We start from the raw sequence: 12,204 nt of genomic DNA, 5'->3' as shown, positions 1-12,204 counted from the left end.
ATATGTGTTTTTCACAAAATATATGATACAGTGAAATATAAAAAACCACAATAATTAGAACACCCGATCCTTTGGGTCTATAATTAAGTCACTTTCAACATTAATGTCAATGGTACGACAAACAAAACAAATACATTTTTATTGAAAATTATCATAGAACAAGTTTTTTCTCTTACTGAAAGCTTGCAATGGGTATTTAGCAGTTTTTCTCGGATGTTGACATAGTAAAAATTTAAACTGTTCTTCATTTGATAGTATACATAAATTGTCTATTTGTGAGAAATGTTGCAGTCGCAGATTGTTGCAAAAGTTACAGTTCATGAGGAAATGAAATTCAGTTTCCACAAAGTTGTCACTACACATTTCACACAAACGGTCACCTTCGTCTTCACCTACAAAACGACCAGTTTCTAACCTGAGTGGAAGAATGCCACACCCGAGGTGCACTATTATGGACTTTTCGTTACGGTTAAGATTAAGTTCAATGTAATGTTCACAGCTGTATTCAAATTTTATGAGCCTGTATGTTCGTAGTTTCGTAAAGTTAGTTAATATTGTTTAAATGTTATTCTTTGTTGCATCTATACTATTAATGATTATGTTTATAATTGAGCTTTCTTTAATAAAATATTTCGTATTTCGTATTTCGCATTAAACCTTTCTGCCAATCGGCGGAACATTTACATCTTAAGCCTGGTTTTATAGCTCCCCATATCTCTCACTTGTATGACAGTCGCATCGCATAACATTCCATTATATTGACAATGATGCGTGAACAAAACAAACAGGCATAATAGGTAAAAATGTCAAAAAAGGGATACAACAGTCAACGCTGTCTTTTAATCTTAATCACTATAAAGACAAACAAAAGAAAAAAGAAAACCACAGAAAGGCATATAAACATAGCACAAAAGCAAAAAGTAAAATCACAAAAATACTGAACTTGGGAGAGGACTTCACTAATGTTGTTATAACTTGGGTACAATCCCTTTTGCTACTTTTGCAAATAAAATATGTTTAAACTAAACTGAACTCCGAGGAAAATTCAACGAAAAGTCCCTAAGCAAAAGGCAAAATCATATGATAAAACACATTAAACGGATGGACAACGACTGTCATATTCCTGACTTCGTATAGACAGATACGGTCAACTTTGCAAGAAGGAGCTTGAACGAACTACCTTTACTTTCCATGCAGTATTATTTTCTTGTTGGCAAATTACAAACGTGATACTATTTAATTTAAAACAAACACAACAGTTTTTCTAAATTATTAAATCATGCCATATCAATTGTAAAGATAAAGACCACGAAAGAAAGCCGGGTTGTCGTGATTGTGGGTTAAACTTTAGAAATTCACACCAAGGAAATTAAACATATATTATTAGTTTCAATTATCATTAATTTAAGCATGGCATACTAAAATTTAACCCCAAAAAGTCAAAGATTTTAATTTAATTCATGCAATTTTTGCACATTTTGAAAAGCGCAACAATAAATCACAGTTAAGTTTCCTTAAACTTTGAGGTTTGTTTTTGATTTTATGGTTAACCAGACCTGTTAATTCATTTAATTATATTGCAAACGCGGGTCTGTAGATGAACAATATAACCATTTGTATTTCTGTTATTGGTCGGGGCTAAAAAGGGGACATATTTAACATTTCATATTTATACTATCTATCTTGAAATTCAACGAATATTGTATTGAATAAGAGCAGAAAGTGATTTTGCACGAATTGTGAATTTTAGGAAAATCATTGAAACGAGAATGAAATGGATATATTATAGAAGACTACGCTTGCAACTTTGACTAAAGGATAAGCAAAATAAAATTGAGAATAAAAATGGGGAATGTGACAAAGAGACAACAATCCGAATAAAGAGAAGAGAACAAACTAAGGTCAACAATGGGTTTTCAACGCAGCGAGAAAATTCATCGCCCGAAGGCGGGCGTCATTTATTTAAATAAAATTTGAATATGTACGTTACACAAAATCGAAAACACATATCAAAATTGAACCAAAATAAAAAAAAACGACAACCTCAAAATACCAAAATAAAAACCCCAACATACTCTCTAATATTTAATTAACTGTGCATTTGTATTCAGATATCGCAGATCAAATTTATTCGTTCATTGTTTAATCATACGTTTTTTGATTGAGTTAAGTCTGCCAATTGATATTTTATCGTATGTTTTTCTTTGTTGTGATGTTATGCTATTGTTTCAGAAAAAGGGAGAAGGTTTGGATCCATTAAAACGTTTAATCCCGCTGCAAATGTTTGCACCTGTCCTAAGTCAGGAATCTGATGTACAGTAGTTGTCGTTTGTTTATGTAATATATACGTGTTTCTCGTTTCTCGTTTTGTTTATATAGATTAGACCGTTGGTTTTCCCGTTTGAATGGTTTTACACTAGTAATTTTGGGGCCCTTTATAGCTTGTTGTTCGGTGTGAGCTAAGGCTCCGTGTTGAAGGCCGTACTTTAACCTATAATGGTTTACTTTTTAAATTGTTATTTGTATGGAGAGTTGTCTCATTGGCACTCACACCACATCTTCCTATATCTAGCCTTAATAACAAAGACAAGACTCTCCTCCTTTGGGCCAGACACAAGATGCGGCGAGTCCTGTGAAACATCAACCCCCAGATACATATCTAGTTAATGTAGAATGAACAAGAATGTGTCCCCATTACACGCATGCTCCATCCGCACTATCATTTTATATGTTCAGTAGACCGTGAAAATGGGAGAAAAACTCTTATTTGACATTAGAATTAGAAAGATCATATCATAGGGAACATGTGAACTAAAAACTTTAACTTGAAGCGGGACGAACAGAGGAACGAACAAACGAACAGACGGTGGCACAGACCAGAAAACATAATGCCACTAAATGGGGCATAAAAAGTACAGATAGTAAAACTCAGTTCTAAAGAAGTCTGATTCCGATGTCAGAACAGATAACAGAAGACACTAAGCGAAATGGCAATGTACATATACTATACTAACAAAGGACTACTAGAAGTAGCTCGTGGTAAAATATTTAGCATAAGGAACCAACACGTGGTGAAATCACAATACATTCAAACGTCCAAGAATAATTTATGAATGATATATAAGAAGATACGATACAACAGTACATGAGATATAGTGACGTTGCTGTAGTAAAAGGATACTTTTCGCAACCCCAAACTGCTAAACAGTTGAAATAGATGCATTTTCGACTCATCTTAATTCTTTTTTAGAATGACACTCGACATATTTAAATGATTATTTATACTTCTTTTTATAAACAAATCACAGACTTTTTTTTTTATAAATAACATAAACATATACAGATAGACTCTACCACTGCATCGAGTGTGATACTTTATTTATCCACTCGAGACAGATACATTTTCAAATTTAAAACGCGAGGCTCGCCGAAGCTCTCTACCCATATGGAATTTACTGACCCAATATATACCGTATTAGGTCACTAGAACACTATGTAACGAATTTATCTTTCCGACTATCTTTTAATTTAGACTAGTGACCTATCAAACTAATGAACAAGTCTTCAATACTGTTAACGTTAAGAAACTACTTTCATTGATCATACAAAAACAGCTGCCAGCAATAACAACTTAATAGGTTTAAATGTGTTTTATAAATTTATTTCAATCTTAATCGTCAATTTCTTCGTCTGTTGAAACCTTTAAGATTTTTTCTTAGTACCGTTTTGTTTTTATAAAGAGATACAACACCACTACTAACCGTGTATGGAATAAGCCCCGCCTCCCTTCTTACCTAATATGGAATATAAAGGAACGTAACTCCACTACTAACCGTGTATGAAATAAGCCCCGCCTCCCTACTAACCTAATATCAAATATACACCGTCTCCACGCGGACGCTTTTAACCAATCATATTCCTCGAAATGTATAGGAGGTAAGATAATAATGAATCCACAATCTCAAATATCACCTTAAAAGTCAAAGATAAAAAATTAGTTGATGCATGGTCAATTTTCGTACCGTTTTATATTTTGAATGTTTTGAAAATCACAACAGGAAGTCACAGATACGTTTCTTGCAACGAAACATTTTGGTTTTGTTTTGAGGTTTACCAGGCATGTAAAATTATTTAAATTTTAAAGGAATATGTAGGTGTAAAAATAAAAACTTTCATATTTCTGTTATAGGTTAAAGTCAGAATTTTTTATTTTATATTTTACGATATCCTGAAATTATATAATGTTGAATGATACGAATATTATAGTGAATAGTGGTATATACTAAATCAGAGTAATATGTCTCTTGCTGAACATATTATTGCACCTGTGTGTGCAGTTAAATAGTACTAGGGACAATACACATGAATATTCAGCAGTAACCTTACTTAAAAGGTGATGCATTTTAATTCAATTCTGTCACCGACGTCGTAATTTAAACCAATAATGCACTAGTGCACATGCCAATTAAAATCACATGCCAATATGAACTTCATACGATCTAAAATCAGGTATTTCAGTACAAACAGTTAATGTTTTAAAGGCAAAGAACAGTAACCTAGTATAATGAACAAAAAGCCATAACACGGTGGGTATGGTTGTCCTGCGAGAGAACGTACTGTGCTGGTGATTTGGTCCTGACGGGTGCTGGTGGGTCCTGATTCTGTGCTGGTGGGTTTGTTTACATTGTATCAGAACGGCAATAAAACGACTGTTTTGTTGCTTAATTTTTCTCTGATGTGTCATAAGTACCATGCAAAGTATATTACAACAATATTATATTGCAAAAGTCGTGCAAGTTCGTTAAACGGAATTGTCCTGACGCTGTGCTGGTGATAAGAAAAACGGTCCTGGTTCTGTGCTCCTATGTCCTGGTTCTGTGCTTTTATATTTTAGTTAAAAGTGGTATATATTCAAGAGCATTGATGCTGTACTGTTGTTGACTAATTAGCTGTTGTCTGCTTTCTTGAAATTGACATTGTTGTGAATCTGTTTACTGTTATTATGAGAGAAAAAATACCCCTATTTAAAAAAAAAAAATGAAATTAACTGTAATCTTATTTATTGGCCTGTTAATGGAACCCTTCTTGCCCCCTTTTAAGATAAGAAAATATGTTTACGATTTTCGGGATAACGATCATTTTGCAAGATCACCAAAATACGTTGTAATTTATACAATACTTAATATAATGTAGATGATGTGGTATGTTTGTTGTCAATGGACAAATTTCCATAAGAAACCAAAGGAAGTATGTGTTAACAACCATACGTCATCGTACGACCTTCAACAATAACCCATAAAATAAAAATGTGAAAGGTTTTGCATAAATATAGAACAAAGGACTTTCTGAGCGTTTGAATCATGTCTTTAGCAGCTTAAAACACATTTGTTTGAGAACAATTGAGTGTTGACTATAAGAATGGCAATAGTATTGCGGGTTTGTTTGTTTGGTGTTTTTTTTGGGGGGAGGGAGGGGGATAAGTTAGAGCGAGGTTACAGTGAAAGCTTGGAATAGTTTCCCGTAAAATTTTAAAGGTGGATTGTAAAAGAAAAATGTATCTTATATTAGCCTTGGTCACACCTTACCGGATAGCTCGAACGGACGCCTAACGGATAACTTTTTCTCAATCCGTTTATGTCCGTTGGACGTCCGTTCTTATCCGTTAGGCGTCCGTCCATATCCGTTGCATGTCCGTTAAGCGTCCGTTTTATCCGTTGACGTCCGTTCTGTCCGGTGGAAAATTTTGAGCATGTTCAAACTTTGAACGGACGTCCAACGGATAAAATGTCCGTTGAACGTCCGTTAGGCATCCGTTTTGTACGGTACTCGTCCGTTTTGTATCCGTTACGTATCCGTTATGCATCCGTTGGAGATCCGGTAGACCAATTCACCAACGGATGTCTACCGGACGCCTAACGGATAAAACGGATGTAAAACGGATATTAACGGAAGGATAACGGATAAAACGGATGACTACCGGATGTAAAATGGACAAATGCCAATTGAAATTTCTCATGGTTTATTGCCTTAAAATTTAATTTTTAGATGGTTTATTGCCTTTAATTTTCAGATTATTTTGTTCATCTGTTTTATCCGTTACGCTTCCATAGTGGTGTCTGTTTTATCCGGTACTCGTCCGTTGGATGTACGTTCGACGTCCATTCTGTCCGGTACGTATCCGTTTCACGTACGTTCAGTGTCCGTTGTGTGTCCGTTTGGCATTCGTTACATGTTCGTTAGTACACCAACGGACTCCCAACAGATACAAATTTTGTCAACGGATAACTTTTTTTTTTATCCGTTAGGCGTCCGTTCGAGCTATCCGGTAAGGTGTGACCGAGGCTATAGCTATTAAGAATCACTTGCTGTAAGATTTTTCCAACATATTTTATTTTGTCTAAGCGGTTATCAGGTATTTGTTTTTCGAAAATTCGATAAAACACTAAAAAAATCACTATTTTATGAAAGGGCAAGCTAGAATATGTCAGAGAATGAAGACGAGATAACCTAGAAAACACTAAAAAACCTAAGATTTCTTAGCTTTTTCATTTCAAAATAAATATTTTTGATAAAGAATTACGGGGGAGGAAGTGAACAATGTGTCCTACTTTTCTATATTTAAATATTTTTCATGAATAAAAATCAAATGTGCCTTGATTATAATTGAAAATGAGTAAATGGAAAAAATACCCAACTAAAATACACTTTTATTTTAATATTGGTAATATCACTAAGCTTTTAAGTTTTGTGTGTCAAACACACCATCTCTGTAGTTATGACTCCTTACTAAGATATTTCACTTCATTCATTTTTTTTCTGCATTTTTTTATATTGTGAATTCATAGAATTATTATATTAAAATGTATGACTCCTTACTAAGATATTTCACTTCATTCATTTTTTTTCTGCATTTTTTTATATTGTGAATTCATAGAATTATTATATTAAAATGTAGCCTTAATTTATATTTAAAAAACATAAACACGCCTGGAAAGTAAAATGCGTACTCGGCTGTCTGTAATCGACCATTTTTAGACACCCCAGGCTCCTAAAAAACAAGCCGGGGTGGGGGTTCAAAGATGCAAATTAAGTACTTATATCAATATTTTATCTTTTCGTGTACGGTTTATGACAATGTCAATTACGAAATGTGCATATATCAAGGGGAAACTTCTTGCAAAGCATTATTATTTATTATAGTTCATTATTGTATTTAGTAGAAAAAAGAGAATTTAGTGAAAATAAAATACTATTTTTGTAGAAAATTCACAGACCTTTGTACAGAGATTTTTGTTATGTTTACCATGGGATCAACACAAGGGTTCATTACCGAGTAAACAAATCAAAATGTCTATCTACCTTGCACATTTCAGAAAATTCGGATCAGATAACGAAACTAGGTCCAGCAACATTTATAAGCAATTTAAGATTTTGACCCTCACAATTTCCATTCACCACAAATATTCTCGTTACAACGAATCATTTTAAATACAAAAATACCAGTTGCAGCCTTTCGTTTATCTATTAATATATGTATACGGATGAAATTATGAAAGGCAGCAGGGTCATCAGGGTGAGGAGTCCATGTCATCTGAAATAAATGCTAAGCATAGATCTAGAAAGCGACAGATAATCATGACATTAACTTAAACTCTCTTCTTTTCGACTTTTTTTCGAACAAATTGACACATAAAATGAATTATATAGTATTGTGGAATTTTTAACTTATTTTAGATACTATATATTGTTATCTGATATTGGACGAAAGATGTTGCCCTTTTATGTTATTATGTAATACAAGTTAAAATCATTTGAAAACACATATTAAACAGCCAAATGGATGCACAAGAGCTAAAATAGGAGTCATAGATCCTGTTGGCAACAATTATCTGCCCAATTTTATTGATTTTGTAACATTTGTTTCAAATATGACCAACTTCTTATCCAAAATCACCAGCACCGTATCAGGACCCACCAGCACAATGACAGGACCCACCAGCACAGTATCAGGACATACATAAATTGAGAAAATGCTAAATTTTAAGAAATTGCAATGTTTTTTCACAAAATTGTTTTGTCGTGTGGATTGCGGTATAGAAAGCGGACTCTATGAGCATTTTTGTTTTATTTTTTCAGTTCGAGATTTTCTGAAAATGAGCATTTTTGTGTTACGCTTACTGAAACAGTTTTGAGGGTCAATTTTTTAATGGTTTATATATGAACCCATAAGAAACGAAATTGAAAAATCTCAACTGTTTTCTTCCATTTTTTATGAGTGAAAACGTCAAAAATCATCATTTTCGTCTTTGTTTACATTTTTTCATTGATCACCAGCACCCGTCAGGACCGAATCACCAGCACAGTACGTTCTCTCGCAGGACAACCATACCCACCGTGCATAATAACGTACAGATATAATTTGACGGTACAGTACACATAGGATAACGACTGTTATCTTAGATAAAAACCGATTTAAATGAGAATGCAATGTATAAATGGGTTGAATATGAACCGGAGTTCCTTCAGACACTTGTCAAAAACAAGATTATAAAAAAAGAAAGATTATTTAATTTCACTTTCAGATACATGGATGATGTTCTTTCCATTAAAAATCCGAACTGTTCTTATTGGGTTCCATTAATATATCCGCCAGAACTAGATCACGCCTTCCTCCGCCTCATTTTTAGACTATTACCTCGAGTTTGACATACGCAGACCTCTCAGTACCAGAATCTATGACAAACTAGACGATTTTAATTTTTAAATTATCATTGTCCCACACCTTAGTAGCAATATACCGACTTATCGCACCGCGGGTAAAATATCACGTTGTGATTGGTTTTAAAGCCGCCACGTTGTGACCTCCTATGAATCCGTAGTGGGTTAGTTCATTTCATAGGGGGTTTATGACGTCACATCTTTTGTTTATGGTGACGTTATCTATTAATGTTGTTGTGTTTCATTGTATATTTATCAACAAAACGCAACAGAAAAAGTCCAGCGAACGATAAAATCGTTATACGGTTAAATTATATTCACATGCATATGGGATACATTTCCCAACTTATTCGATATTCAAGAGTTTGCAGCTCCTACTCAGACTTTGTAAAACGTCAACAGTGTCTGAGCAGTAATTTGAAGAACCAGGGGTATATCAAAGATCGTCTCGTTCTTTTTCAAAAAATTCATCGGAAGGTACCAACAAACCTTCACAAATAATACATGCTGGTCCTGGTGTATAGATTCTGTGTACTGACTTTGTTTACCATCTTAATAACTTGTTATATTGTTCTTTTATTTGTCTTTGTTCTATTATTAATATCACTTCTACTGTTTGGTCTGTTTTCGTTGATATCCATTTGACGTGGCTCGTTACTTATACATCCCGTCAATGTGTTGTTAGTATTATCTTTCATTTTTGCTATGGTGTTCTGTACGTGTAACGTTTTGTGTTTCCTTGGTACATACAACGAGGCACTGTACTTTTAAACATCCCGCCATTATGTTATTGTTCTATTATAATGCCATTATGTTATTGTTCTATTATAATGCCATTATGTTATTGTTCTATTATAATGCCATTATGTTATTATTCTATTATAATTTTGATTTTTTTTTTAATTCTTCTTCCTGTGTGCTGTTTACATTCTGACGTCAAATACACGACTTTACACTAGAGTTGATGTGAACCTTCCCATTCAATCACACGACTTCAAATATTTCAATCCTTTATGGGTTGATGTAAAAAAACATATACAAGTAAGCAATGAATGTGGTTGTTAAATTTGATAGATGCTTTTTGTGCTTCTTTGTTAAATATTTATTGTTTTTGTTCTAAATAAGATTAGGACACAGTGATGACTGTTGCATCCCTATTATGACATTTTTTCCTTGTATGTCTGTTTTGTTTACGCATCGTTGTAAATATAATGAAATTGATGCGACTGTCATACAAGTGAGAGGTTTAGTGCTATAAAACCAGGCTCAATCCACAATTTTCGACATTTGAAAATGTCTGTACCAAGTGTGTAATATGACAGGTATTGTCCATTCATGTAATGTGTGTTATCATTTGATTTTGCCATTTGATAAGGGACTTCAGTTGAATTTTCCACGGAGTTCAGTATTTTTTATGATTTTTACATTTTTATATTCTAGAGGATAACACGTTTTCTTTGTTTTTACTCATCAGTTTGGGTCAAACCGATAGTATCGTCCCTGATTGATGGTGCTACATTCTATCTGCATGAAATAATTGAATACTTAAAATGGATATAACAGTCCCTATGTTGACTCCTAAAAAATCGCGGTGAATTTTCTCAGTTCTGATAACAAATTATTATGAGTCCTTTTTTCTGAGTCCACTAGTGAGTACATTTTTTTTTACATACCTCTGAGATGATCACCATCTTTAGAAATTATGAGCGAGCATATTAGTTTGAACATTGCAATAGGAAGGCTCAATTAGTCCTTTTCAATCTCTCAACTATTTCGGAATGTTTAATTCACTGTTAAGAATGCATAGAAATTGATGATAATAGTTATCAAAGGTACCAGGATTATAATTCAGTACGCCAGACGTGCGTTTCATCTACATAAGACTCATCATTGACGCTCATATCAAAATATTTATAAAGCCAAACTAGTACAAAGTTGAAGAGCATTTAGGATCCAAAATTCCAAAAAGTTGTGCCAAATACGGCTAAGGTAATCTATGCCTGGGATAAGAAAATCCTTAGTTTTTTCGAAAAATTCAAAGTTTTGTAAACAGGAAATTTATAAAAATGACCACATTATTGATATTCATGTCAACACCGAAGTGTTGACTACTGGGCTGGTGATACCCTCGGGGACGTACAACCATGAATTTTGTTTTGAAAGTAAGATAACAAAAATACCGAACTCCGAGGAAGATTCAAAACGAAAAGTTCGTAAACAAATGACAAAATCAAAAGCTCAAACACATAAAACGAATGAATAACAACTGTCATAGACCTAACTTGGTATCTATATCAAATTACCAGTAATTGTTTTTGCAAATTTAAAACGTGATGATATAGAATTGAACATAATAACAGGTTCACTGTTATTAGGTTATTAATATAATGCAATATCATCTGTTTCAAAAATTGAATTAACGTGCCTACCAGTTGCGATATGGCTTCATTTATAGTTTCTATTATCATTTATCAATGGCTAGTATTCTCAAATCGATTCCCAAAAAAATCAAGGGTTTATATTTTGCACATTTTGAAAAGCACAACAGGAAGTCACAGTTCAGGTTTTTGCTTGTTCAATATTTTTGGTTTTGATGGTTTACCAGGCATATTAATTCATTCCAATTTTAAAAAGATTGCATAATATCTGTAGATTTACAATACATCTGTTTCCGTAATAGGTCAAACGAAGGGCTAAAAGGCATAATTTCTGAATGGTATATCCTGAAATGAAATAATGTAGAGTTATCTTAACGAATCTTATAAGCAGCATGGTAGTTTTTGCAATCCAGAATTTAGGTTGCTCTTTTGTGTACTCTACTTTGGTCAATGTATCTGAACAGTGTGATTGGACAAAAAATACAGTATCAACTGATCATACTTTCCCAAACTGAGAGATGAATCAGGTGTAGAAAAACATGAACTAATTTAACATACAGGTAAAAATGATTGTTTGAGAATTTTTAAAAATTTTGTGTTCACTGCCTGATAAAAGACATAAACGCACAAGTGGCCTAAGGTTTTGAAAGATATAAAAAAAAAAGTATACGGTCGGTCAGGATACCTATTCAAATCCATTTTTGAATATCATAATGGAAGTACTTCAGTTAACTGTTTATGTAGAATTTTTTGGCAGTGTTAGAAAGTGGTGAAAATTCTAAAAAGGCTATCATTATACTTTATGGGTCAGGAAATACTACCGTGCCCCTATAGCGAATACTGTTAAATGTAAAATGTAAAATGTAAATGTAAATGTTCTAATAAATATGTTTGTTGGTAAAAAAAAAGATAGCCCAGTGACATACCAAGAAAGCCATACTAATGTTAATACACAAATCGACGAGCTGTACAGTAACACAATGACGACTGTTTACGGTAAACGATTTTAATGAGAATTAAATGTATACTTGGGTTATATTGTAAAGGATCATACGCTCTTGTTCTTGTAAATCGTTTTGGGTTATATCTACAGTATCGCCACTGATTG

This window comes from Mytilus edulis, chromosome 4, assembly GCF_963676685.1.
Source record: "Mytilus edulis chromosome 4, xbMytEdul2.2, whole genome shotgun sequence".
In the NCBI taxonomy this organism is placed as follows: domain Eukaryota; kingdom Metazoa; phylum Mollusca; class Bivalvia; order Mytilida; family Mytilidae; genus Mytilus; species Mytilus edulis.
This window is presented reverse-complemented; position numbering follows the sequence as displayed.